This window comes from Polistes fuscatus, unplaced genomic scaffold, assembly GCF_010416935.1.
Source record: "Polistes fuscatus isolate 324 unplaced genomic scaffold, CU_Pfus_HIC Scaffold2, whole genome shotgun sequence".
Classification (NCBI taxonomy): Eukaryota; Metazoa; Arthropoda; class Insecta; order Hymenoptera; family Vespidae; genus Polistes; species Polistes fuscatus.
The window spans coordinates 2,277,903-2,303,881 of record NW_025113096.1 but is presented as its reverse complement, the minus strand read 5'-3'; the positions used below and the strand labels follow the sequence as shown (position 1 = coordinate 2,303,881).

Below are 25,979 nucleotides of genomic sequence, written 5' to 3'. Positions count from 1 at the left end.
ACCGTCTCTTGAATCATCAAGAAGGGTAAAGGCTTGGCTATACGATAATGTGGCCAAGTCGCGTGATCAAAACAGTCTCGATAGTAGCTTGGGTCAAGTGTCAAAGTGGCGAGCATCTTTGTGTCTGGTCAGAAACTGGTGTTCACCAAGGCGTCACAACGTCTGACTACTTCCGAACGACGTTACCTTGTCTGTTTTCCACTCCTTTCGATTCACCTAACTCAACCCTTACTCTTTACTGCTCGTTTCTTCGCTTTCGTCAAGGTGATCAATTCACTAAAGGATGACATTAAAACATTCATGGGTCTAACCTATCAAAGCAAAAAACAATGTTATGTACATCCATTTATATTGTACGTGATCGGTAATTACAAAAGTGGATTAAGTCGAAGAAATGTATAAAATTGATTTAATGATATATTTTAGGTTGAAATTATTGACATTATTTATATATATATAAATAAATCATATAAAAGAAAATCATAATGTCTAATAGTCTACTTTTAAAATTATCGGCACGTGTACGCAATAAATATAATTCCTTATATATTTATATGAAAAATAAATAAGATCAAAAACGATAAAACAAGAAAAAGAAAAGAAAAGAAAAGAAAAGAAATAAAGATGCAGATAGATAGGTAAGGATTGAGAAATAGGGGCGAAAAGGGAAGATAGAAAGACGAGGCCAGCGAGCATTCGCGGAGATGCGCTTGTTTCGGAATAAACAGATAGCACCGATCGTGGTCTGAATAGCAAATAGCTCGAGGCTCGTCTCTACCGTAGGAAGAAAATGTTATCCCTACCTTTACGCCGATGGAATCGCCTCGTATTCCCATCGTTTCTATTCTCTATACATACATCCTCGTTTTCCTCTTGTCGTCGTCGTCGTCGTTGTCGTCGTCGAGCTCGTGGAAAAGTGGTCCAGAGAAAACGTAGAAAGAAAGAGAAAGACAAAGAAGAAAAGGGAAAAGATCTTACGCGCTACTTTTCTCTATTGCACGAGACAAGGGGCACTAAAAGTTAACCTCGCCGACCGAGTCGAGACTAGCTACCCGTGTCTCCACTTGGCTAGCTATCCTAACCCCCCCCCTTCTCCGCTATAGGCAAGAGAAACCCACTTGAAGGTACTAGCTAAAACTGCATTCCAAGTTCGTCGTAGCTTCTGCACATTCGTAACGTCTTCTTTTCCGTTTTCCTTTCTTCTTTCGTTCTTTCTCAAACGCGTTATTCTCTTCTTCCTACAGTAGTATAGCTCAGTATATTCTCTCTGTATCGTAGAAACATTGATACAGCTTCCCCATACAAGAAATCTCTCTTCCTTGGAACCGCGCATCTTTGCGTTCGTGTATTCCTTCGGGAATAAGATCGTTACAAACTTCTAGTAGGTATTGTTGAAGAAAGAGACAAAATAAGAGAGATATAAAAATGCACATGAGGACTCGCGCAAGCGGACCACCTGGTTCGCGATTGGCAACTTAAAATGCCGTGAGACTCGGGTCTCTTTGCGTTTCAGGTCCCGTTCTTTTCCTAACTACGTCGTTAAAACATTTGCCGGAAAGTGTGGCCCTTTACGTTAAAGGATATATAAGTAGAAGCTAAAAGTCGTTAGGAAAATATACGCTACTGTTAGTCCTCATCGTTACGAATCGTATTTTAAATTTCAATATAAACCTTGTTAATTTGCCATTAGTTTCGTCGCTTTCGGAAGTTATTACGTACCATTAACGTAGATAAAAAAAAAAATACACAAAATGGTACACATTCGCCGCCCGCTGCTTGGCAAACAATTCGCCGATTTTAGAACAACGAGATCTCGGTATATAAGTTTCGTTTTCATTCCTCCTTTAATAGTTTCCACTCCCGACGAGAAATACTTATTCGGCCAATAATTCTTTCCTCTTAAAAGCGGATAATAGCATCTCTCGGTAACGACAGTTCTCATTTATTTTAGTTTTTCTTTTGAACAATTTACTGGCATGAGCTCTTAAAAATACATAGGTATATAAGTTTTACCGATTTAACGAGAGCTTTTTTCGAGAGACAAGCAAATAAAATCAACATTCGAATCGTCGATGGATCGTCATTTAATATATTATTCGAAACGAAGGTGACCCTGGTATACCAGCTCTTAAAATCCATCGAACCCATCACGTCTTGTACCGGTGGCAGATGTCGTCCCCTTCTATCGAAAACTCTCTTCTCTCTTCTCCAGTTCTCGGCTTTCCGATTTCCGACGTCCCACGGGACGGACTTTATTATTCGCAAACAACGTGGGATTCTAGCTCCCTAATTTGCAATAATTCTAAATTATCCCATTTCGCAGCCGGAGACAGGCGAAGACGGAAACGGCGTAAAGCAGTAGAGAAAAAGAGATAGAAGAAGAAAAATGCTTCGGGGGAACGAGTCTTTTTATTACCCTATTAATCCCAACTAGCGCCTTATTTTTAAATTAACATTTTTATCTCCGGAGAAAACAAGCTCTTCTTCTCTCTACTTTATTCTAGCCTCCTTCCTACCACCCCATCCTCCGAATCCCTACCATAGTCTCAGTAACCATTTCGCTCAACCTTCTGCCTTTTGTCTTTTTCGCTTTTCCTCCTCCTTTTCCTCTTTCTCCATCTTTTTTTTCTTTTACCATCACCCCTACTCTTTCTCTTTCCACGTCACTCCACTCTTCTCTTCTCTACTCTTCCACCGGTTTTTCCTCCATCGTCACTCGTAAAACACTGGATTATGGAGCTGAATTCTATTATCATGGGCAGCTAGCGAGCCGGAACCGGTAAACGGGCAACTTTCAGAGTATCGTTAAATATCCTTATGTGATATCATTTTCGTGTTCTCTTCGATAGAATATTTGTTGAGAATATTTATAGAGTATTAATATTCTTATAAGTTATAATTTATGATTTTAAGTTAAATCAAATCGTTCATCTATTCATTTACTTCTTACTTCGTATTGAAATTAAAAGAGGGGAATGAAAATAGACGAAAAGGAAAACGAAGAAATCGAGGTCGAAGTTTTCAACGTAAAATGCCTTCCTTTCGACAACCAAGTAAAGAGTTTATCCAAGTTTCTCGAGAAAGAAGTTGTACTATTTCTCTCCTTGGTTTTCTTTCTCGTCTCTTCGTCTTCACTTTTTTTAAACGATTAACTTTTTAAACAACACGAAACATTTCTTCGATCTACATCTCTTCCTATTTTTCTTTTTTATTTCTTTTACTGTCCAAGTATATTAGTATCACGAAAAAAAAAATAAAATCGTATTATTATGTGAAAAATAATCAATTGATTTATATAAACATTGAGTGTCCCTTAAAATCACTGATCAGGAACATTGAAGCAAATGTATTTCAGTATAAAGAATCCGAGAAATTAATAAAATACATTAAAGTGTGCGACATACCTTAAATGATTGTTAATTAATCGAAGAAAATGTATATAGTAGTATAAAAGCACCGAATATAAATTCAATGCACCGTTCTCTTCGAAATTCACCCCGTTAGACTGGTTCGTTGTTCTCTCTGTAAGTCAGTTAAATTTCTTCTACTGATATTTGTTTATATTACTTTTCAAAAGTTATGTATATATAACGAGAATAATATTCGTAAATATATATATATAATAAATACAATTTATTCTTCTTATCTTCCATAATTTTATTCAACCGTCGATCGACTGTAGATTCTATCTCACTCTCTCTTCTCCCTACCTTTATGCTCCCTCTCTTTTCATGTCGTTTCATAAAATTTTATTGTTACCGTAGTCTAAGAAATTTCACTTTAAAACAAAAAAATAAGAAATAGAGAGAAAAAAGTAACACGAACTTTTTTACCCGATAAAAGAAATACGTGAAAAATGAATCTATCAAGAGTCAATGGATGATAATAGGGAAAACGAGTAAAAGATAGATAGTAAAAGGAAGTGAAACGGCTAATTTAAGAGGAGAAAAAAAATAAGAAGAGAATATTCCCATTCGTAATGCTAATGTATTCGACGATTGATTAGCAATGACGTAGTTTAGAGCGATAGAATAGTCAACATTAACATATTCATCAAATTAGTCGCGAGCTTGTAACTGAATCAAACTAGATCGAAATGGTATATGGACGAGTAGGGTAAATAATGATTGGAAGTGCCTGAATATCAAATTATAATTGTTGTTTATCGTTGTGACGTGAATCATCGCAGCGGTGATCCATTGTTTCCTCGATTGAACGGAGTGATGTTCGATAGTACGATAGGTAAATGCGCTTAACGGGGAACGTTTCCATCCTGATCAACTGAGCGCATGCAAGAGCTCGTTCGATTTAATAGTTCCTTGAAAACGTTTTCGAACTATCCATCTACGTATTCTCCGAAATGTAGCTTGAAAACCGCATTACGCCATTTATACGTACCCGCATATTGATTGAGGTTTATCGTACATTCAATTGGCAAACTAATTAATGATTTAATGCAACGGTGCTTTGTCCTAAGCTGCGGGCCTCTATTCCTTTCTCTTTCGTTCTACCCATTTCCTTTTATCTTCCTTTGATCGTTGTGTCTGCTCGGAACCTGCAATGAACAAGCTGTACTTTTTTCAACGACGTTTATAGATTAATATTCGTATATTTTTTATGGTTAACATTATTTTCAAGAGATTTTCATTCTAAAGATTATAAAAAAACTATTCCTTGATAATACGTCAATGATTTTGAGCAACTCATGATATTTAGCACCACTCGGTTGGACTAATAGAATTACTACCGAGAAATTAGCAAAAAAGGTAATGTGTCGATTTTTAAAATGTCAAATTACGTACATATAAGATCGTTAACGTGTACACATAAGCAGTAATACGTTCTGACAGGAAGAAAAGTTACATATTAACAATAAGACAGGAAAACGCGAGGACGATGGCAACAAAAAACAGCTCGGGGCTAGGCCAGTTAAACCGTGAAATCGATGCGTCAAATTGAATTTTTTTTTCAACACACTTCAGTTGGGAAAAATTCACTGTTCTCAATCCACGGAAAAATATTGTCGTTCGCGTGAAAGAGTGACAAGGGTAACCTTGATGACATAACGGAAAGTACGATCGAATCGAACAACTCTCTCTTTTCTTTTCTTTCTCAAGTAGAAAAAAAAAGGAAGAGAGAGTGGGCGGAAGAGATAGAGGGAGAAAATGTTAGTAATAAGGAAACCACGAATTTCCGCATTGGGAAACTCGAGAGTACATAGTTTTCTTAACAGGTGCTTGCTCATATTTGAGATTCTGCATTCCCTGTACATTCCATTTCCAAAGGAAATATCAACTGCAAAGAAAGGATTTAACGAAAAAGCGAATCAAACTGTGGGCCAAGCTGGCCAGAAGTCTAATATATGATAGTGGATCGAAATAGGTGCCGCTAATGCTATCAGCTATTGACACAGCCGACAGACCGGCGCGACTAAGGGTTGGTTTCCCCCTTTCGGTTACGCTTGCTAGGGTGAAAGAGAATGCTATAACTGGATTGATTCGAGATAAGTCGCGGACAAATCCACACTATCCTCGACCGCCTACACCGTGTTATGATTGTACAGTGGTGACGGCATTTGAGCGCACGGAATTTTTCTTGGAATTTTGGAATTTCTTTTTGAGAATACATGTGAGTTTTTTTTTATGATTCATAGAACAAATTTTTTTTTCTCACTAATATTGCTACTCTTAAAATTTATTTAAATTTTATATCCAAATGGAAACACTCGAATATTAAAAAGATATTATTTGCATGTCTACGCTAGTGTTCTATAGACTGACTGTTAGATATATACGTTTCTACATCCGACAAAAATTGGTGAGATTTTCGAAATGTTAATATTCTCACTTTCACTAACGTTAGAATTTTACGTTATAAAAATAATCTTATTAGTTTGAAGAAATTTCTATATGAAATATAATATATATATATATATTAAACTTGCACGATATTTTGATACCTAAACATAGAAAAAGATACAACGAGTGATGAGATTTTAATTAGATTTAAAGACTGTACACCCTGATAGCATTGTAAGCGGGTATAAAGCAATCGATTTTGAAATACGAAGTAAATGTTGACCATGCATAATCGAAGGCGTTTGCGGTGGTTGTAGAGAAAACTTTCAGATATTGAGGATAGGGTGGATTGTAAGAGGAAAAAGGAAGAAGAGAGACAAGAAGGCAACGAGAAAGGTACATACAAGGTGAATGAAGGGTGCAACGAGACAAGAGACGAGAGAGAAGAGAGAGAGAGAGAGAGAGACAGAGAGAGCATATATGAGAAAGGTAGAAAGAGAGACAGGAAGCTAGTGTGATCCAGGGAATAGTAGAGAAAGGGAGAAAGATAGAGAGGAGTAGAGGAGGCGGTGGATTAAATTTGCGCGAGTATGTCGTACACCATGAATATGGAGGACCTCGTTACTATACGTACTATTCTCGCGTATAGTGTAACATCGTACCAACCTACTCGCAGTATGCACACACTAGAGACCAGACCCGTCTTCAGGTCTCTTCCGCTTGTGTATCCCTTCCCCTACTACCATTTCTCTCTCTTTCTCTTTCTCTTTCCCTCCCTCTCATGCTTTCCCTCTTGTCCCGCAGCGACCCGCTGTTGGTTTTATCGTTTAACATGGAGTTACCGTAAATTTCGCAGGAGAATCCTGATCTGCCTCGTAGTTACCTCCACCGAACGTTAATCCTCACACAATGGCTGAAAATGTATCGCCGTGTTTCCACCAGGAAGACAATTTCCTTGGAAATATCTGTGAATCGGTATGCCTTTTCCAACAGAACTTTCTTCTAACGCATTTTACTCGCGCGTAATCTCGAAAATGATTTTTAACAAAAGTGATATATAATTAAACGAAGTGAATTAACAATAGAGAGAAATATCGATTGTTCAAGATGAAGTAGCGCGAACTATCGAAGAAAGAGAAGGATAATAGAAATACAAAGGAGAAGGATGGCAGTGGTAACAATTTGCTGGGCATGTTCAGATGATCCTGAAGTTGGCCCCAGGCGGACCAATAATTGCGAACAATTACCGTTCATCGAGTTGACTTCTCACTACTTCGGTAGCTACTCTCTCTATCCACTGCTTTCTATCATTGCTCTACCGGGAAAACAATTGTCCTTGTGATTCTACGAGTCGGCCTCTATCTCCGTTTCGCAATAGCTTTGGTACTGCAGAGTTTAGGTAAATGATGGTAGTTGCCAAGAAAATTTAGTGGTGTAATTTTTCGAAAGCTCCGCGTCTCTTCGTGTACACCCTTGTCCTTACTTTTCTCTTTCTTTATTTCTATCTATCTGCCTGTCTGTCTGCCTGTCTGTCTGTCCGCCTGTCTATCTGTCTCTCTCTTTCTCTTTCTCCATCTTTTCCTTTCTTTTCTTATCTAGTACTCTCGTCGTCTTTACTCTACGTTTCTTTTTACCTCGTTGATCTTTTGGTATTTCTTTTTCTCGTTCTTTTTTCCAACCTTTTTACTTACCACAACCTCAGACAAGTAAATGATTTTGTAGTAAATCGAGCTTTAAAGAAAGTTTGATGTAGTCTTCAAACTTGTATTTTGATATTTTTGTGAAACGTAGCAAAGGATGCTTTTGTTTCACGTTGGAATGAGTTTTTTATTTCGTAAATATATTTCAGAAGCTGGTGGAATAACACAACGAGATATCCGTGTCCGAATAATTTTCCCTCCTCTGCTTTTCTCGTCCTCTCTCTCTCTCTTTCTTTCTCTCTTTCTCTTTTCCTACCTTTCTACTTCTCTCTTTTCTACGGTCAGCTGCAACCATTATCTTTTTTCCTTCCTTCACCCACTCTTCCTCTCGTGCTCGGTTTTTTCCGGATTAGAGTTTCTCTTATTTTACCAAAAAGTATCGCACAAACTTGCTTTCTGCTAAACATTTTTTTATACGTCGGATGAAATACGGCTGAATGTCGGATCTCGTTTGCCGAGAATTAAAAGGGATTAAGCCTGATTAACCTTTCGGTACTGAAATGAATAAAAAGCATTTTTAATCCCTTTATCATTTTCTCAGAGAACGGTTAACAGTTGAAACAATTAAAAAGTATTCGTAATAAATTCGTGTATCGCCGAAATATTAAAAATGTTTACTTACTTATATTTCTTATAGTACGATTTTGTCGTGCGTACAAAGTAGATATCTCATATTAAATCTTTGCTCGAGAAAATTGAGAAAAAATTATTCAAATAAATTTTCTACATTTTTTATATCGTTTTGTCGTGTGTTCAATGTTGATACGAGTAGATCTTCCCTGTTCGATTCCTATATCGTCTCACCCTCTTGTTCTTTTCGTTCTGTTTCTCACCCTCCCTTTTCCCTATCTCTTTTCTCTTTCCTTTTTCGGTGGACATCCCCCTACAATCGGGAGAGACGTGTGGTAGCAAATAACGTGTGATTGATTTCACAAAAACCATACCTTCTGTTGGGGTCGCCGACGTCTCGTATAAATTGAAAAATAAGCTACACGTGTCGTTACGAACATTCCTACTCGCTCAGAAAAATTCACGCTCGTCGTGTTCTGATTCGTCGTTTGATTACCTACACGAATGTCATCAGCCGGCAGACCTTCCGTTGCTGCTGCTGTCCTACCAAAAAATAATGAAAAAAGAATCTAATACTCCCATATATTATATGTATACATAAATATTATACATATGTACGGTCTGAGAAATAATCAATAAATTATACAACGTAAATCCTGTCGGAGAATTCCGTTTCCACGTATTACCGTCGATGCAGTCGGACAAATTTACGACGGGTTCTAAGTTAAACCGATCGTTGATAAAATATGGGATTCATCGACAAGGTGTCGTCTCAAATCGAGATTTTACATTAAATTGGCGCAATCTTGCTTCCTGCTACTGCATTATACGTATACTGGGTGTCCTATACATGTAGACTCCCATCGCTTTATCTGTTAGGTTTTCACGTAGATCTCTATTGAAGAGAATAAATTTTCAACGTGATTTATACAACCGTACTCTGTATTGTGATGGTCCAACTCGTTGCATATATATATATATATACATATATATATTTATATATATACATAAATATACATATGTATATGTGTATAAATGTATATGAGAACTTGAGGCAGGCTCAGGTTATACTTTATAGATATTTTATGTAGGCATGCCGCATATATTTTGTACGGTCCATGCATGCCACCGTTCGACGCGAGACGCGTGTAACCTATGAGAGAGAAGAGCACAATGGACCCCACCCTCTCCTATCCTCCACCCCATCTCTATTGATTCTGCATTCACGGTCGTGCGTTGCGGAAAAATATTTGCACTTCCATGCGATATAATATCCGACTTCTTATTGACTTCCCGAATATCTTTTCTCCTGCTCCCCACGAAATCTCCCGAAAAAAAACTTTTTTTTCTTAACTTTCCATCGCGTGAAGATTTTATTTTCATTGTTCTCTTGCATTATTACCAAGAGATACGAATAACGGTGATATTTAACGATACGCGTAGAAGAAAAAATGGTAATGACGAAGGTAAATTTTGAACTGCAATCTGATGAAAATTTATCACCAAATGGATAATACAATTTTTGTTACAAGTTTCGTAAAGAGAATGAATTTACGTTGAACGATACGAGACACGAGTAACAAAATAATTCTTCATCGAAATGCCGCTCGCATCGTTATTATTGAATCGCATTATACGATTCTGATAAGTGCGAGGCATTCCCACGAGTTACACGGAAAGAATAATTTAATTTACGATGCAGTACTAAGGGAGGTATCTACCAACGAATGTAAATCACTCTTCCGAGAGAGAAATAGAGAGTTAAAATAAACAACGCATCCATTTGTCCGATTTTAAGGGGAATAGTTAAATAATAAATTCGGACGACATTTTGGAAATCCTTGCATGTTCCGTCGATCGATATTTAAGTTAATTGCATTCCAACGTTATAAAGAGAATATATAACAAATCGTCTGTTTATTTTGCTACTTCTTTTCTATCTTTCTTTTTTATTTCATTTTATTTTAATCTCTATAGACTATGCTAGCTTTCACGATAAACATGTTAACGTTTCAACTTTGTCGGCACGTTAACTTCCGTAGAAAGTATTGCTCGGTCTCCTAAAATGAAGTTTCCCACACGGCACAGTTCGTTACGTATTTGCGAAAGAACGATCTATGCATTATCACGAAAATTAATTACGTAAAACTTAAGGGGAAATATTACAAAACCGTACACGTATTGTTCTATGGTAGAACGATGATGGCATGGACATAATGATTAATCCGTAAACGAGCGGATATTAATTAATTATAAATAACGAGTAAAGGCGTTTGACTCGGTGGGAGTCGCCCCTTCAAGATCGAGCAATTTCGCTAGATGACGTGCGTCTTTTCTTACCAATTAATAGATGATTAATTACTAGGATGACACTTTACATTTTCTCGTTTACTGCAGCTCCGATATGCCGTAGGCACTCGTGTTCGCTTCCTTTACCTTTTCTAATTAAAAGATTTTCGCTTGTAAGCAACGGGATAATCTCGGTTCACTGATAATAGGAAAAACAAATAGATGCTACCTAATATATTAGAAGTAGCAATTAATTCGATGCCTTTTTAACAAATTTAGTATTTATTTATAAAGCAATCATACATCTGTTATTATTCAAAATAGTTGTTTCTATTATTTTAGATGAATTTGATTAATCTTTCAGGCAACTGCCAAATTCCTCGATGATAAAAACATGACGATTTTAATGCGATAAATTTAATATAAGGATATTTTCAATTTCTATGAATACACGTCGTAGCGGAAAAAATGATATTTTTATTTATAATTGTGTAAAAAAATATATTTATCTAAAACATTCGAATTACAAATACGAGCGTGTCATTAAAAAATGTTTGTTAACACGTATGAATTTTTATTCGTGGTTCATGACTGTTCGTTCGCGGTTTTCAGGATCGCATACACGCTCGCCCGCATTTCGTGTATAGGAAAGCGACAGTTCGTTTCTACGATTCGTTCGTTCTCGGTGATTGCGCAGTGATTGCCACGTCACTCACAAAATCAGCCAGTCTGCGCTCGGCGAATTAACGCAATTTCCAAAACAAACGGGCTTTACCTGCATTCCGCGCCTAGGGTACATCGGTTACGTATGGTATGCGCAGTTTGTATGTACGGTTTAATTGCGAACTTCGCCGCAAACGTCACTCGTTTATTACACCCGGAAAAATGCCAAGGAAATCACACTGAAATTCGGCGTGCACCCGTATCCGACGTATCCATCGTTCAAGCTTGCATTTATCTATTATTCAAAGCGAATCTCGCTAACTCATTCGCTGTTCTGGTTGAAACATATTTTTTTTTGGTTAAGCGAGAGAGCTCGTTCCTGTGATTTTTCGGTTTTAAAAGAAGATTCATACACTTCAATGATTATGAAAAATTAATATTATTAATAACGATCGTTTATTCTTTTCGATTGCTCACGACAAATCTTTCTTTCTCTATCTCTCTCTCGTTTCAAGTTACTTTCGTATTCTTATTTGTCTCTAGAAGCGTCAAAATAATCGACAGAAAGCTTTTTCTACAAACTCTAAGGAAATATTTCGTCGTAGAAACGCTGTCAGCCGCTTTAAATCCGACCGGTATTCCACCCTCGATTTTGCAGCCTGAGGCCTTTCTACCCTATATTTCAATCAGTGCTCTTGACAGACCCCCTCCTCAACTTGATGCAAGAACCACTTTTCCTCCTGGCAAATTAATCGGTAAATTAACCATGAAAAATTAATCATCGCATTTTCGAAGAGCGCACATCGTTACAAATGTTTCATAACTTTTCAACTTTTCTCGTTGAGTGCTGTTGTATTTTCGAGAACGTATAAAAATAAAGGAGACTATAACAATTCGCGAATATTATGCGAAAAATTAAAAAGGAAACTTTTTCAATGCCCAACTTCATATTTTTTTTCCATGCATTTCCATTTCTTAACGAATATTAAATTAAATTTTCGTCTGTGATCGCATAACGTTTTTTTCTAAAAGATACGCTTTACCATAAAGAAAGAAAAAAAGAGGATACAAAACTATCTCGAGTGACGACTTTAGTAGTGGTCATTAGTTAAATTCGTATCCTCATTAGTTAAATCCCATTTAAAGTTTTTCACCTTATTCGCAACATAATTCACTTCCAACCGAAATAAATACAACAATAGGCGACAAGAATCGGCCAGTTGGAAGATCGTTTTTGTTGTTTAAATGACTCTTCCGTAATACCTAAATGAAAAATAAGAGAAAACTTCAAAGACCAAGGCCAAGCCGGAAGGAAAAAAATGGTGAGGGTTTCCTACTACGTTTTGCTATCTCTTTCTCTTTCTTTTTCTTCCCCTCTTTTCATTTTTCCTTTTCTTTCTTTACTTAGCTCCTTTTCTCTTAGAAGAGGTCTCGTTTGAATCAAAAGAAGAAGGAGAGGAATTAAGAGGAACTACGAGATAAGAAAATGAAACGAGAAAATGGTAGAAGGCAAAAGATAGAGGTTGTTAGGGAAGAGAGAAAGGCGGTATTCTCAACGCGACCATTGGTAAACTATGTATTCGTTGAACCGATTGAAAGCGCTGTAGCGTACAGGGGCAAAGGGATACAAAAGAAACGTTGAGCTCGCAATAAAAGTTCCCCGTAAAGTGAGTTTTTATTTCGCAAAGTCGGGCGGGTCACCCGCGGGCTTTTGTTTCTTCTTTCTCTTTCTCTCATGTTCTTCTTCTCGGATACTTTTCTCTCCTTCCTCCACCCACTATTGTCTTCTCTTTCGGCCACCTGGAAGCCCGACAATTCTTTGGTTTACTTTTTTAGTCTCAGGTACACGCCCTTCTGTACGTTTTGCTTTATTTATTTAGTGTAGCGAGGCATTCTCATAAGCCCCTTTTTCACTCTCTCTCTCTCTCTCTCTCACTTTTCTGCTTTCTTTCTTTCATTCTATCTATCTTTCCTTTTTTCTTCTTTCTCTTTCTCTCACACTCCTCGTACTATGTTTCTTCCTTCTTCTCATCTCTTTATCTGTTTCCCGAGTATGAAACACGTATAGCAATACAAGCGAAAAGATTTTTTTGTTTCTTATATGATACACAGTGTCTTCGAAAAACATCCTCTCAATTTTTTCTCAAAATCTTTTCCCTTTATCTCGATCGTCGCGATAATCACAATGTAATAATAAAAATCGCGACTCACGCTACATGCATGCAAATGTGAAAAAGTCGATCTAGAAAACACGATTATGCCATTATCTCCTTAGTTATGTTTTTTTTTTCTTTTTTATTGCACATGATGTCTTTTTCTTTTCTGTCTACACTCCCTCGATTTCTGTAAAAATCTCCCAAATCCTATAGACGATGTATGTGTTCCAACTGTGTTACAAAAAATGGCGCGTAGGCAGACCCTGAATGTCCTTGGTTTCTGAATAATTTTTGTAAATTGGTCCCATATGTATGAGCGAAGCCCCACCGAATTCAAGACTAAAAAGGGATGGAATGTACGTGCGAGCGTGTACACAAGCAAACACACATATACATATACATTTTTCGTTTTACTCTCCGCATGCCCTTTTTCGCTGTTACTCGACTCACTCGTTGAGTTTACGTCTCCATATCTAACTCTCCCTTTCTCTGTCTCTCTCTTTCTGTTTCACTCTTTCCAACAGAAACGCGTCTATCTCTCTCTCTCCCTTCCGATTCTTTTTATTCTGTCCCTTTCTCTTTTCCACTTCCTTCACCTCCTCCTCCTCCTTCTCCTTCTCCACCGACACTCACACACGCGCCATTTCAGTAGTGGAATTTTAAAACCGCCCCCGAAGAAATAAAACGGCTTTATGGCCGACACGCTAGCTGTGGCTGGATGGTTACTTTCCAAAAATATAACTTCTCAGTGGTATGTCTCCCTTGATATACATCCGCGTATCGTTTCTATGACGCATACGGTACATTAACAAAATACATCATCTACGGTCTTGAAGATCGACTAGAGCTAGTAGAAGTGCAACGGATATGGCGAGACTCGAGTTGACTGCTACTAGCTCCGTCGTATACATTAGCTATGCTAGCTAGCCTTTTATATCTTCGGCTTATACGCACTCTCTATTATTCGCTCGTTCGTGAATACTCCGACTGCACGGTTTATTAAAATCACTTTTATTTAACATCCTTTCACAGCACACATTTTCTAAACAACTATCATCTTCTTCTTTGTTACACAGGCCGTTCATTTACTACATCGTTTAACTCTACGAAATAAAAAGTAAAGAAAATTCATGAAATTACACACATTGTCGTATCATTTATTATTCAATAGGATTATTTATTTCGTTCATTTATTAACGATTTTAAGTCTAATTATTAAATACGTTAATTTTTAATATAAAAGGTTTATCATATATGAAATACTTCCGCCATAGAATATTCTCAAATTTGAAAACTTAAGTCAATCGCTTGAGTTTGTTAAAGATTCGTATATGATTGCAACGAAAGTGATTTAAAAGACGTTTCAATTATCTGATTAATTTGAATTTATTTTTAGTCTAAACGGACGTCCAAGAGATTGCACAGCAAATTTTGCTACATATTTATTCGTTTCAAAATAGTTAAATATATATATATATATATCTGCATGTGTGAAAGAGAGGGAGACAGAATATGGATTGTTGAAAAGTGATTTTTTAAGAGACTCGTTTAAATGACAGGTCTATTCAAGCTTGTTATCGCTTAACGCCGTGAAAAGTTGCAGCTTTAAGCTACGCTGAATATGAGAATTCATGCGGGTAAACATAAGTTATTCACCCCTAGCTGGCAAGCAAGAGCTACCGCTGCGTCTCTCGTTGATATCCTTAAGCAAACAGGCCGACACGCGATACCATATGACCGAGATGGCGCGTAGGAAATGGGAATATCTTGTGACGCTTTCTTCTGAATTTCGATGATGCTTTCTATCATCGCATCGTACCCGTTTGGTTCAGCTACGGAGACAAATAGCTTTCTATATTGCCAGGGGGTGAAAATGAAAATGATATCGGCTCTTCTACCATCGTCGAATTTCCAATTGCTATTTCTTATTCATGTTCGATGTCGTTTGTTAACTTTCTAAGAAAACATATCGAATTGCAAATGATTTTATTACACGCAATTCTACGAGCTTGTTTCATCTATAATCAAAAAACTTTTTCGATCGTTACTATTTAGATACGTCGAAGTTTGTATAGAATATTTTATAATCAAATTCTACGGTGTTTTTAAATGATTCGGAATAAAACTATACGGAGTAATAGATTATGCCTGATTGAAATTGATTATATAGTATCAAAAATAAAGTTAATTTAACGTTCGGGAGTTAGGCGTTTAATCGAATGGCATCAATGTGCCTGTGTTTTATGGGGTAAATTTTAAACAAAATACGGAGACCGTAAAGTAAGGGTGGTTAAGCACGATTCAAGGACCTACCCTTCGCATACCCGTTGACCTCTCTTCTCGATCCTCTTCTTGGTCATCCTGCGGTGAACGTACTGGCCGATACCAGTTTGACCCTTAAGAGGGCACTCCATCAAAAGGGTAGCTTTTATACCTTTTATATTTACGAGGGATGTTTCTTCTTCCACGCGCCGGCTTCTTCGCGATAAGAGTTACGCTCGTATATCGACCATATCGGCTTCTTTTATCCTAGAGAAACCAGACCTACGTTTCATTCGTCTTTCTTGCGTAAAATCGAGCCAAAGGGACGCGCGCTATCTTTCTTCCCTATTTCTCTTTTCGTTTTCTCTTTAAAACTTCGAACAAACGAATAACAGAAAAACAATTACTAAATGTCTTTTCTTCAACCATCGCAATAATAAAAATATAGACGTAGTATAGTCGAAGAAGAAACAACAATAATGGCCGACAGCCGTCGTTCGACACCTTTTCAACTCTTGATTCATCGTCCAACAATTTCTTCCCTTGAGAGTTGTCCATATCTCTTAAAAGGAACGGTAACCGTTGTATGTGGTGTTTTGACAGGAAGAAGAGGTTCATCGATCGTCGAACTCAGCCAACTGTCCTAAACATCCTTTATCTTGACAGCGGGCAGACCTCCGATTCGCTAAGGTAAGACGAATGGAAACTTCGTGTATCTCCCTTATCGAGTATCTTCCTCTGTCGATTTGTCGAATGCTTCCAAATCGCTCTGATATTTGTCGATTTATTTCATATTCTACGAACCTATCAGAACTCGACGATTATTTCCCTAGAAAGAAAAACTCATCATTCAAATTAACATTACTTTATTACTATAATATTTCGTATGGGTATCGATTAAAAAAAATTAAAAAACAACAACAACAATAATAATAATAATAATAATAATAATAATTTTGGACAGCATCTATGCCAGAAAATGTATAACATACTGAATATTAACAAAGAATGCATTAAATTGGAAGGTTACGTAGCGAAGGGAACACAGAATGATATACGACGAGACAGAAAATAGTATCGTACTCGATGCGGATCCCCGTAAATTTCTTTTTCCCTGCCCTATCCTTTCTCGCATGGTTAACTCCCTCGCGTTCATCGACTGCATGATTATGCAGCGAACTCGTGCAGCCTCGCAAGTCCGCATATTTTTATGTGTATTCGCGTATGCGCCCTAGAACGATGCTGCCGAGGCAAAAGGGCGCTTCATCGAAGGGCTGGAGAAAAATACAAAAAAGTAGGAAGTGTTCGTAAAATATACTGGAATTGCATAGGTATGTATGAAAGGGAGAACAGAATACATGGAACAAGTGAGAGAGAAAGAGAGAGAGATAGTAGATCATGCATGCGGTCGTGTTATCTTCGTTATCCATATTAACATAATCGTTCAAGCATAAAATTCGACAACGGTCGCTCGACCGGGATCGTTCGGATCGACTGCAGCACGAAATACGCTAAGCAAATTACATTTTATAAAAGAGTAAATAAAAAACATTTTAACAGAGACGTTAAAATGTTATTCGTACTTCGTTATTTACAAAGATAACTATTATTTTAAAATTCTCCTCTCTTATTTCTTTCATATTATAATAATTCTAATATAAATATTTATTCGTCCGTCATCGCCCAATTGTTTGATTAATTTGTTTAATCGAAAATTTCTGCTTGTACGTTTTTTATAAGGAAAAATTTCTTTAGCTTAGAAAAATAAATGTGTTTACCGTAGTGAACAAAATTATGCAAAACAATAGTCGAGATATGTGGACGGGACGGTCATGTGCATATGAGCGAACTCAATTCGATATTTAAATCGGCTGAGCGAAAATAAAGTGAATTCATCGATTTCTTTGAAAATAAATGCACTTTCATGAACGCGCATGAGTCGATGGGCAAATTCGATAATCACGGAAAATGCGATTTACGTGGGTGGGAGAGCGTCGAAATCAAAATAACGCTCGAGATCGTGGTTAATCGTATCGATTGAATCTTTTCGTTTGCCGACGGATAACACGTCGAAACGATTAATCGCAATCGTTAACGCGTCGCGACTTACAACAACGCCATTAAGGACTTCCTGTCACGCGAACTAAATCTAACGAAATCGTCAACATCCTTTAGGTTTTGTAGGATAAAACCCTTATAAATATCGACGAAACCACAGTACGCAAATAAAACAATCCTTGGTTTGTAAAATCTTTATAGAATAAAAACAAATCTTATAGAAATATTTCATCAACTTAAAAGTAAAACCAAAAAATATGTTTAGTAAGATTGAATAAGTGGCAGATAATAATTTTTATTTCTCAAACTGCTTTAGAGAGCGTTAAAAGAAAAGCACGGTTAGATACTAAACGTAACGAAAAAATATGGAAAGTGGTGTAAATAACGGTGGGAAAGGGTAATGTTGCATAAACGCGATAAGCCGTCACCTGGGGCATGTGTATTCTTAAGAGGTGATTCCAGCATCGCTTGGGTTTGTCCGCTTGGTATCAGTCGAGTGCCATTCGTCCGATCCTCCTAAATAAATAGCAAACAGATAAGAAGGGTCTGAGAAAATGGTAAAAGAAAGAGAAGAAAAGAGAAAAGAAAATAAGACGAAGAAGAAGAAATAAAAAAAAGAGAATCGACAGAAGCTTGTACTCCTTCGAGTTTGCGTATGTCCTTCATGAATGCACGTGTGCAAAAGCAAAGATAGGAGCAAACAGGAGCAAGGGGTGATTTCTTGAGACTCGAGGAAATGGTTGTCGTCCGCCCACAAGAAGAGAGAAGGGAGAGTGACTCGCATTTCTCTTTAGAAGGCCGACGACAAATCGTTTTGACGTGGCTGTCGGTCGGAAAATTTCGCTTCTCTCGAGGTTACCACTGGAAACGCGCGATCACTCATTGCACGTCGGCCCAGATTCCTGTCGTGACGATTTGTTCGCTCGTTCTACTCTCTGCGAACAACCCCTCACCCTTTTTTCACAATCATTCTTTCTCTCTCTCTCTCCTATTTCTCTTTCTCTTATTCTCCATCGTTTTTACGAGGCTCTACAGGAAATAGCTTTTCTTCTCCATCACATTAGTTTTATTTTCGTGCTATCCAAAATTTCATGCGTTGGGATCGTCATTTGCATAATACCGTTTAGTAAGAATACGATGTCGCTTTATCCTGCCACGTTTGACGTACCGTTTATTCTATCTTTCTTTATCGTACACACTTACAGAGGCAAACTTGTGCGTACGCACGTTCATTCTCTCGCACAACAAGCAAGTTTCCCTAGCGACCGGCACGACTCTTCCGAAGTCATTCAAATTGGTTTTTTTCAGCCGGATTATTCCTCAGATTTGCATGAAAATGAAACTTTCATAGATGGGCGAAATTAATGAATTTTAATAAGGATTCTCTGTTCTTCTCGTGGCTCGAGGTTTTCACCCTTCCTTCTTCTCTTCTTTCTTCGTTTCTTCTTCTCCTCAACGCAACACCGCTGCCTCGTCTCCATTATCGCCAGATAAATTAAATGCGCTAACACCGCTGTAAAAAGTTTAGACTTTCCGGACCTCGACTTACCGTTCGGTCTTCTTCTCTCGTTTGTCTTTGTCCCATTTTCTTCTCTCTAATACGATCTGATGTAAAATCGAATTTCAAGCAATTAAAATAAATATGCATAAATATGTAAATCAAATTATCGCTAACAATTTTATCACAGTTATTTAATAACAATTTATTAAAGTACAAACTTAATACGTCAGAACGTTTTCGTTATTATCGAAGATTGTTCTCTATTGTTTCAGGTAAGATGACCGGCAGAGGAATGCTCACAAAGACGGACTCGCGATGATCAGCAGGATTTATCGACCGCGAAGGTACGAGATGGTTGTAAATTTGTAAAGAGATATTTCGATGACATTTCTCTCGATTCGAAGAGGTGTCGACACTTGGGCACATATTGCTTTTCTGCTCGTACAACGGAATGATCTATGGGAGGGTTTCCAGAAGAAAGAAAGAGAGAAGAAGAGAGTTTATAAGTTGGTAATTTGAAGCACGAGACACGTACGCGAATCCAGATCTTTGCGGCGCCGAAATAAATCAACCACCTACATTCTCATCCCTTTTCCGTTTCTTCCCTCTCTTCCTTCCTTCCTTCCTTCTCTTTCATCGTTCTTTCCAAGTTCAATCTTTACTCACCTTTTCTCTCTCTCTCTCTTTCTTTCTGTGTTTCTCTCTCTCCTTCTTATTCTTAGAACAACCCTCTTTCTCTTCTCGATCTTCGCGCAAGCCCGCGGTTATTTATTCGAGAATTAACGTCGCTTATAATAAGCCCCTCTTTATTCTCCTCTGGCGTGGCGACCATGCCGCTAGGCACTGGAACAGATTTTCCAGTGATTTAATGGAAACCATAGTAAAAATACCAAGGATCCTGAAACTAACATTTTTGGCCGACCGATCGTATCACCGTCTCCTTGATCGTACTTATTTCTTTGAAATTTTCAGAAAAAAAGAAACATTACGTTTCTGCCATAATTCTTTGAGATTAAAAATTTTGTTACCGGATAAAATAAATTAATCTAATCGGAAAAAAAATATCTTCTATATTTTATCGTTTTCATCGAGTATCGTTACGATTCACTGAATCCATGAAATGGATCTAATTTTTTTCAAACTATGTAACACAATCCTTCCAATCGTAACTCGATTGCCATTGTTTATTTTATGATTTTCCCATCTACCAGGTTGGAATATGTTTATTGCATGGAAACTTGTCGTCCCTTGATACTCTTTCTCGAGATTGATCGAAAAAAAAAAGATGCAAGATAAAGTGGAGCAAGAATTCAAATCCGATCCTTTCCTCAAATCGGTTTGTGTATCACCTAACCTTCTCGCTATCGTCTCGCAGAATGTGAGCCAGGATAGGAAGTCCCTCCGATAAGAAGTAAGAATTTTCTGCGCGCGCAGGGAAACCCACGCCCGGGGGGTGTGGTCACAACTATCATCGCCCCCCATTTCACGTAAAAGGGATGAATGTGATCGAGGAAATATGAGCGAAAATACGAGGGCATAATTGAAGAGCACGGTTTGGAGAACGCGCAAATAGTCAATCCCGAAGATTAGTCAAACAGAATTAAATGATCTTTCGATAACATAAAGAAAAAGAAACCCAATTGAGAAATGTACGATATATAAATCGAAAGGATTATTATTAAATAATTTAATAAGGAAGAACGAAAGAAACTTGTTTAGACTATTCTTTTGTTCCTCTCTCATTGTTCTCATCATCTGGTTGAATTTTAAAGCGTTGAGAGAAGGGTTGACGCAACAGTAGCGCGATAGGATGAAAAGATAAAGTAAATAGGAGAAAAAAGAACAAGAAAAAAAAAACACGAAAAAGAATGATTATCTGGTAGAATATCTGCTTGTATCGAGGCTGACACGAGAGAGAGAGAGAGAAGAAAACGAGGGAACGCTGGTGGACGGGCATGATCACGCATTGAATCTCATTGGTGATAGCCACGAGTGGCGGGTAATATATCCAGAGGGCTCACTCGCTCGCTCGCATAGCAAAACTACCATCCCAGCCATCCGTAAGCGTAGATCGTTGCAAGCGTCTCTCGTTGCGATCGTCCACTGTCCCTGGTGTGTGCGGCCATTGTGCGAAGCTTTGTTCGAACGGTGACGGGGTCACATTAATCTGTCTCTCACTCCCTCATACTCCCGCCCACCCCCGCATGGTACAGAAGCCCGAGTACGCGCGCGCGCGCGCGCGCGTACTCGGCCTTCCGTTCGTTCGCGTTGGTGTGAGCGACAGGGGTGGCAAGGGTGGTTGTTCCTCTAGGTATACACGTCGAATATCGCGAAACTAGTGGTTCGCGTTACGCTTCAAGACCACATGGAAAACCGATCGATTTTTACTTCCTTCGTCAATGATCGATCTATAGATCTTCCTTTCTAATTATCTTCTTTGTTTTTTTTCTTTTATTGGTTTTAATAATTAAAAACATAACACTATATTATTATTTTTTATTAAATATATTATTGAGGTAAAAATCAAAAGTTCGTGCGTTTTTTAATTAATATTTCACTTGTATATAAAGTAATTTTATTGACTTGAAAAAATTGCATTAACTGAAACAACACAATCAACGCACGAACTTTTGGTTCATCCTAATATATATATATTTTAAAATATTCATTATTTGATTACATCTTTACCCTTATCTTCCTTCCATCGTATCTTTTTGAACACACACGATAATACTTCAATTTCAATAAATATATTTTTGCTCCGTCCCTTGTTTTTTTTACCGGACAACCGCTTTATTAGTCGCTCGCACGCGAACTTTCAGGTTTCCCCTTAGATCTCGATCGCTCTCGAGTACCATGCATCTCGAACTTGTATCGTTGCTTTCGCCCTGACACTTTAACCACCCACCATGAATACTACTCTCACGCACACTACCCCTATATACACATACGCATGCACACAAACGTACACACTCTCTATCTTTCTCTCTCTCTCTCGCACATTTTACGATTATCGCTCTCACGAGACTTTCTGCCCATTTTACTTCCTTTTCCTATTGCCTATCGTTCTATTCCGTTAATACAGAAACATTTTTGAATAAACTACTCGTGCGAACGATCACGAGAAGATTATCTTGTTAAACTTTTACTCTGATTTTTATTTTATTATTCGAATAACAATTTTTTAAAGAATTGCGTAAATAACATTTTTTTCAAGATTTTCTTATTGTATTTATTTTTTATGTTTATTCAGATCGAATCCTGTTGAATGAATCATTACAATTGAAATATATATATAACGAATTTAGCTTTTAACGTATTCTTTTGCACCTTTCCGAAAGAAAAGAACAAAGGGACTGCTAGAAAGAAAAGAATCATTAGTTAAACATTAGTCAAACATTTGTCGTTGACCGTTAGGGATGACATTAGAATCGTTAATTGTTTTACGTGATTGTAAAAAGAAATACAGCTTTGTTAGGTAGGCCGATATTTACCAATTAGATCGTATGCATCCTCGCTATCGTCATTGCCTTTATTTATAAGCCTCCCTCTCTCTCTTATCATCGTAGCACATATTTGTCTTTACTCGAGATGGCGGATGACATTTCAGACTGATGAGCGTCCGATGTATACGCAATGAACTATATTGACTGTTTATTCTTACACTTGAATCGCTCGATCGTATTTGAGAATTACTAATTACACATTAACATAAATTCTCCATACGATTATATTATTTCTTTTCTTTTTATTTAATTTTTTATTTTAATTACGTAGTTAAAAGAAAATTGCTTGCTTTGATATTAGAAAATGTACGTACAAAATTTACGATAAAGAGAGAGAGAGAGAGAGAAATAGAAAAAATAGCAAGTAATTTGTAAAATTCGACGATGTTTATGACAGGACAGCGGTAAACATACAGTCCGTCTATTACCTATGGATACGAAATGAAAGTGCAATCACTTTTAAGATCACTAAATCAAGTAACGTCTGATAAGAAAAATCAGTACTGAATTTCAACGCGAAAAATTATTAAAGAACTTTTACTGACAAAAGAAAAATAACACCAATAACGTTGACTCTCATACGCGATTCGTATCTATCCTCGAAATGACACATGAAATTCTTTTGTTTTCCATGATCAGTATGAAGGGTACTTACGTTTTGTTTATTGACGAGGGAGGCTTTGTTTCTTAGCGTTTAAAAACTAAACGTATGTACGCCGTCTGTATCGTGACGGGAGAGTCACCTGTTCGCGACAAACGATCCGCTCCTGTTACATTGTTTCGAGGCTCGATAGCCCCGTGACAGGAGGGGGTGCGTGCGCATTCCTATTTCGAGTTTCGAGACATCAACTGTTGTATCGTGGCTGTATCGATTCAACCCCACTACTATTTCTTCCCCTTTCTGGTGGGGATACGCCACGGACAGCTCATTTTGCACGAGGCAAAATTTCATGATTTTCTAAAAATATGGATTAAGAAAAAAAAAATAACCCTTTAAAATGAGACCACTAAATTCGAACAATTTTTTTTCATGCAACATGTAACAAAGAGTCTACTAAACATTTACGAACTGTGCATCGATATTTATAAAGGATTCGATTTCTCTTACTTCGTTGAATTTCTATCAGTGTAATTGTTGTAAACTTAATTAATTTTATAGTTACGAAATGATTGTCTTTGAAATTATTTATGTAAAAGAATGAAATCTTTACAATAGGCAAGAATTTTTGTCGTATTAAAAAAATAACGAATGAGAACGAAGTTTCGAGGAGGGTAACATGGACTTGTACAGAGTTCCCCCACCTTGACCAAAGACATCCCTCTCCGAGCAAACGTCGAACCACCCCTACAACCCCTCTAACGTTGGAAAAGCAACCGTAGTTCGGCCATCGTCCGTAGGATGGCGACAGCGTTCGGTTTTTCCTCCAAAAAGTGAAATGCTAGTCACCCCTATGTTGGTAAAGTGGAGAATCATCCCTTACCGATGAAAATATTCGAACTTTTAGGCGGGCTCCGCCAGAGCGAACACCCGACTTGAATCTTCTCTTTCTCTCAAATTTGAAATGTTAGGTATAGTATACGTGCAAAGAAGAGATACAAATGAAAAACTAAAGGACGCAGAAAAGATCGAAGAAAAGTAGGTGGTAGTTGGTAATAGGGGGCGGGGGAGGGAGGGGAATGTGGAAAGGTAGCAAACGGGAAAAAATAATACTCACGCCACGTAGGGTAGTACAGTAATTTTCAGAGCAGTCGTGCTCGGCTTGTAGCAGGGTAAGCGTGACTGAGGGTGATACGATCGAGATCGCGTTGGACGGATAAGCGGCCGCCAGCTAGGCCGTTTTATTTTCTAGTTTAAAATGTAAAATAACGGGAATTTCGCAAATTACAGCGGCGAGCGTTATTTGTACAAAGTAATGCGGCGAGCGTGCCTGTCCTTTCCTTTCGACTCTGGCTTGCATCTGACTTCGGCACTCTCTTACCTTCCATTCTTTCAACCAGACTACTTTTCAACTTTTTCTACGACTCCCAAGCTCTCGAGTACTTTGTATTCGGTTTCGGAATTTCACCGCGGTGTCGGCTCACGCTATCATTATTTTTAGGGGTGGAATAAATGCATTCGTTTCTTTTTCTTTCTGTCTCTATCTTTTTTTCCTTTTGAATCCTAGTGCGACATGGCATAGGACCGTAGAAATGAACGATCCCATTGCCACGTGTCTGCCGTTACGTGCGTCTACTTTTTTCAACGACTATACAAAAAATATAACCTCGCAACCTTATCTTTTTTTCTTCCTGGTTTTAAATTCGTTCGCGTGCATAACTCGTTAATGAGCTATCTCACCTTAATTCGGATAGAAGACGACCGTCGCTAGCTATGTCATTTCTAATTTATTTCTCCTCGGTATTCCCATTTTTCATTATTAAGCGTGACGGTATAACTATACTAAAACCCTTGGGGTATACTTAGTTCTACCGTCAATATTATTTCCTTATTTATCTTTCGATGACAAAGGGGCAGCATGCGATCCGCAAACCGCTAGTTGCCCGCGTATACCGCGTATATGATACTAAACTCGACGATTTAGGTCTTTTCTTGTCTCTTTGTCTTTTTGGTATAATCGACTAAAGAAAAAAACGAAAGAATAGGCAAAGTACGATCATAGTTATCATCGCGAATTTATGACCTCGCTTTGACTAGAAATATTTTACGGGAAAAGTCAACGTAGAGATTCTACGCTTATTCTCTTTCGGAAAAATAATAGAGTTATTTCGAGGCCAGTCCTTTTGTTCTGCCACGGTTATTCTTGCTTGGATGGATGAAGACTCGACTCGGTAGATATAAACCCCTACCGGAGTGTGTAGTTTTAAAGGGGGATTTAATATCAGAGTAACCAGATCCGGGTTCATCATGGTCCGCGTGGATCCTCTTGCAGCCTTTTGATAATCGAACACCGGAAAACCATTGCGTTCGTAACTGCTTCGTCTAAGCTTCATATTGTATCATGACGTAATCTCAAATGTTCATAAAGATTATACTAAATAATTGATAACAGTTTAATAATAATTTGAGGTATAAATTTAAAGCGTGACAAGAAAGTTTGAAATCAATCATACGAAGATTTTAATCTATTAATAATACGTAAAAATAATTACTGTTATTCGTTAATCATTATTATATTTCTTTTCTCAACTCTCTTTATTTAAATTGAAGTTGGAGTAACATGACGATTGTACTTCAAAGCTTGTGACAATGAGCCGCGAGGGTGTTTACATTGCTCCATTGGTCTCGCGATGTACTCAACGTACAGTTGCATAGCAATCAGAGAGAAAGAGAGATAGATAGATAGAGATATAGAGAAAGAGAGAGAGAGAGAGAGAGAGAGAGAAAGAGAGAGAGAGATGCTTATACTGGACGAGCTCGAGCAGCTGTAGGAACCAGGCTCTTGTGAAATATTTTACACGCTTTTCCTGCGGCGTTA

General features: G+C 37.7%; 1 protein-coding gene and 2 long non-coding RNA genes across 11 annotated transcripts in view; 1 reads left to right on the top strand and 2 right to left on the bottom strand.

The window, feature by feature from the left end:
* LOC122516702 (nucleolysin TIAR) overlaps nt 1-25,979 on the top strand; it is a 401,875-nt gene that overhangs the window by 88,511 nt on the left and 287,385 nt on the right. For 4 of the 8 annotated variants that reach the window (XM_043634738.1, XM_043634736.1, XM_043634737.1 and 1 more), the window contains one exon: nt 19,270-19,341. The exons of the other annotated variants lie outside the window; for them this stretch is intronic. The gene's annotated coding sequence lies outside the window, so the exon portion shown is untranslated. The remainder of the gene's footprint in view (nt 1-19,269; nt 19,342-25,979) is intronic. 8 annotated transcript variants of the gene reach the window in all.
* On the bottom strand, nt 15,793-19,987 carry LOC122516704. Its single transcript, XR_006303650.1, has 3 exons — nt 17,925-19,987; nt 16,522-16,712; nt 15,793-16,267 (listed from the first exon to the last, which is right to left on the bottom strand). It is a non-coding gene; the product is annotated as an uncharacterized LOC122516704 (long non-coding RNA).
* Nucleotides 21,709-23,280, bottom strand: LOC122516706. 2 transcript variants are annotated; one of them, XR_006303651.1, is made up of 2 exons: nt 23,159-23,280; nt 21,709-22,356 (listed from the first exon to the last, which is right to left on the bottom strand). It is a non-coding gene; the product is annotated as an uncharacterized LOC122516706 (long non-coding RNA). The 2 variants fall into 2 exon arrangements; XR_006303652.1 differs by lacking the exon at nt 23,159-23,280 and adding an exon at nt 22,492-23,024.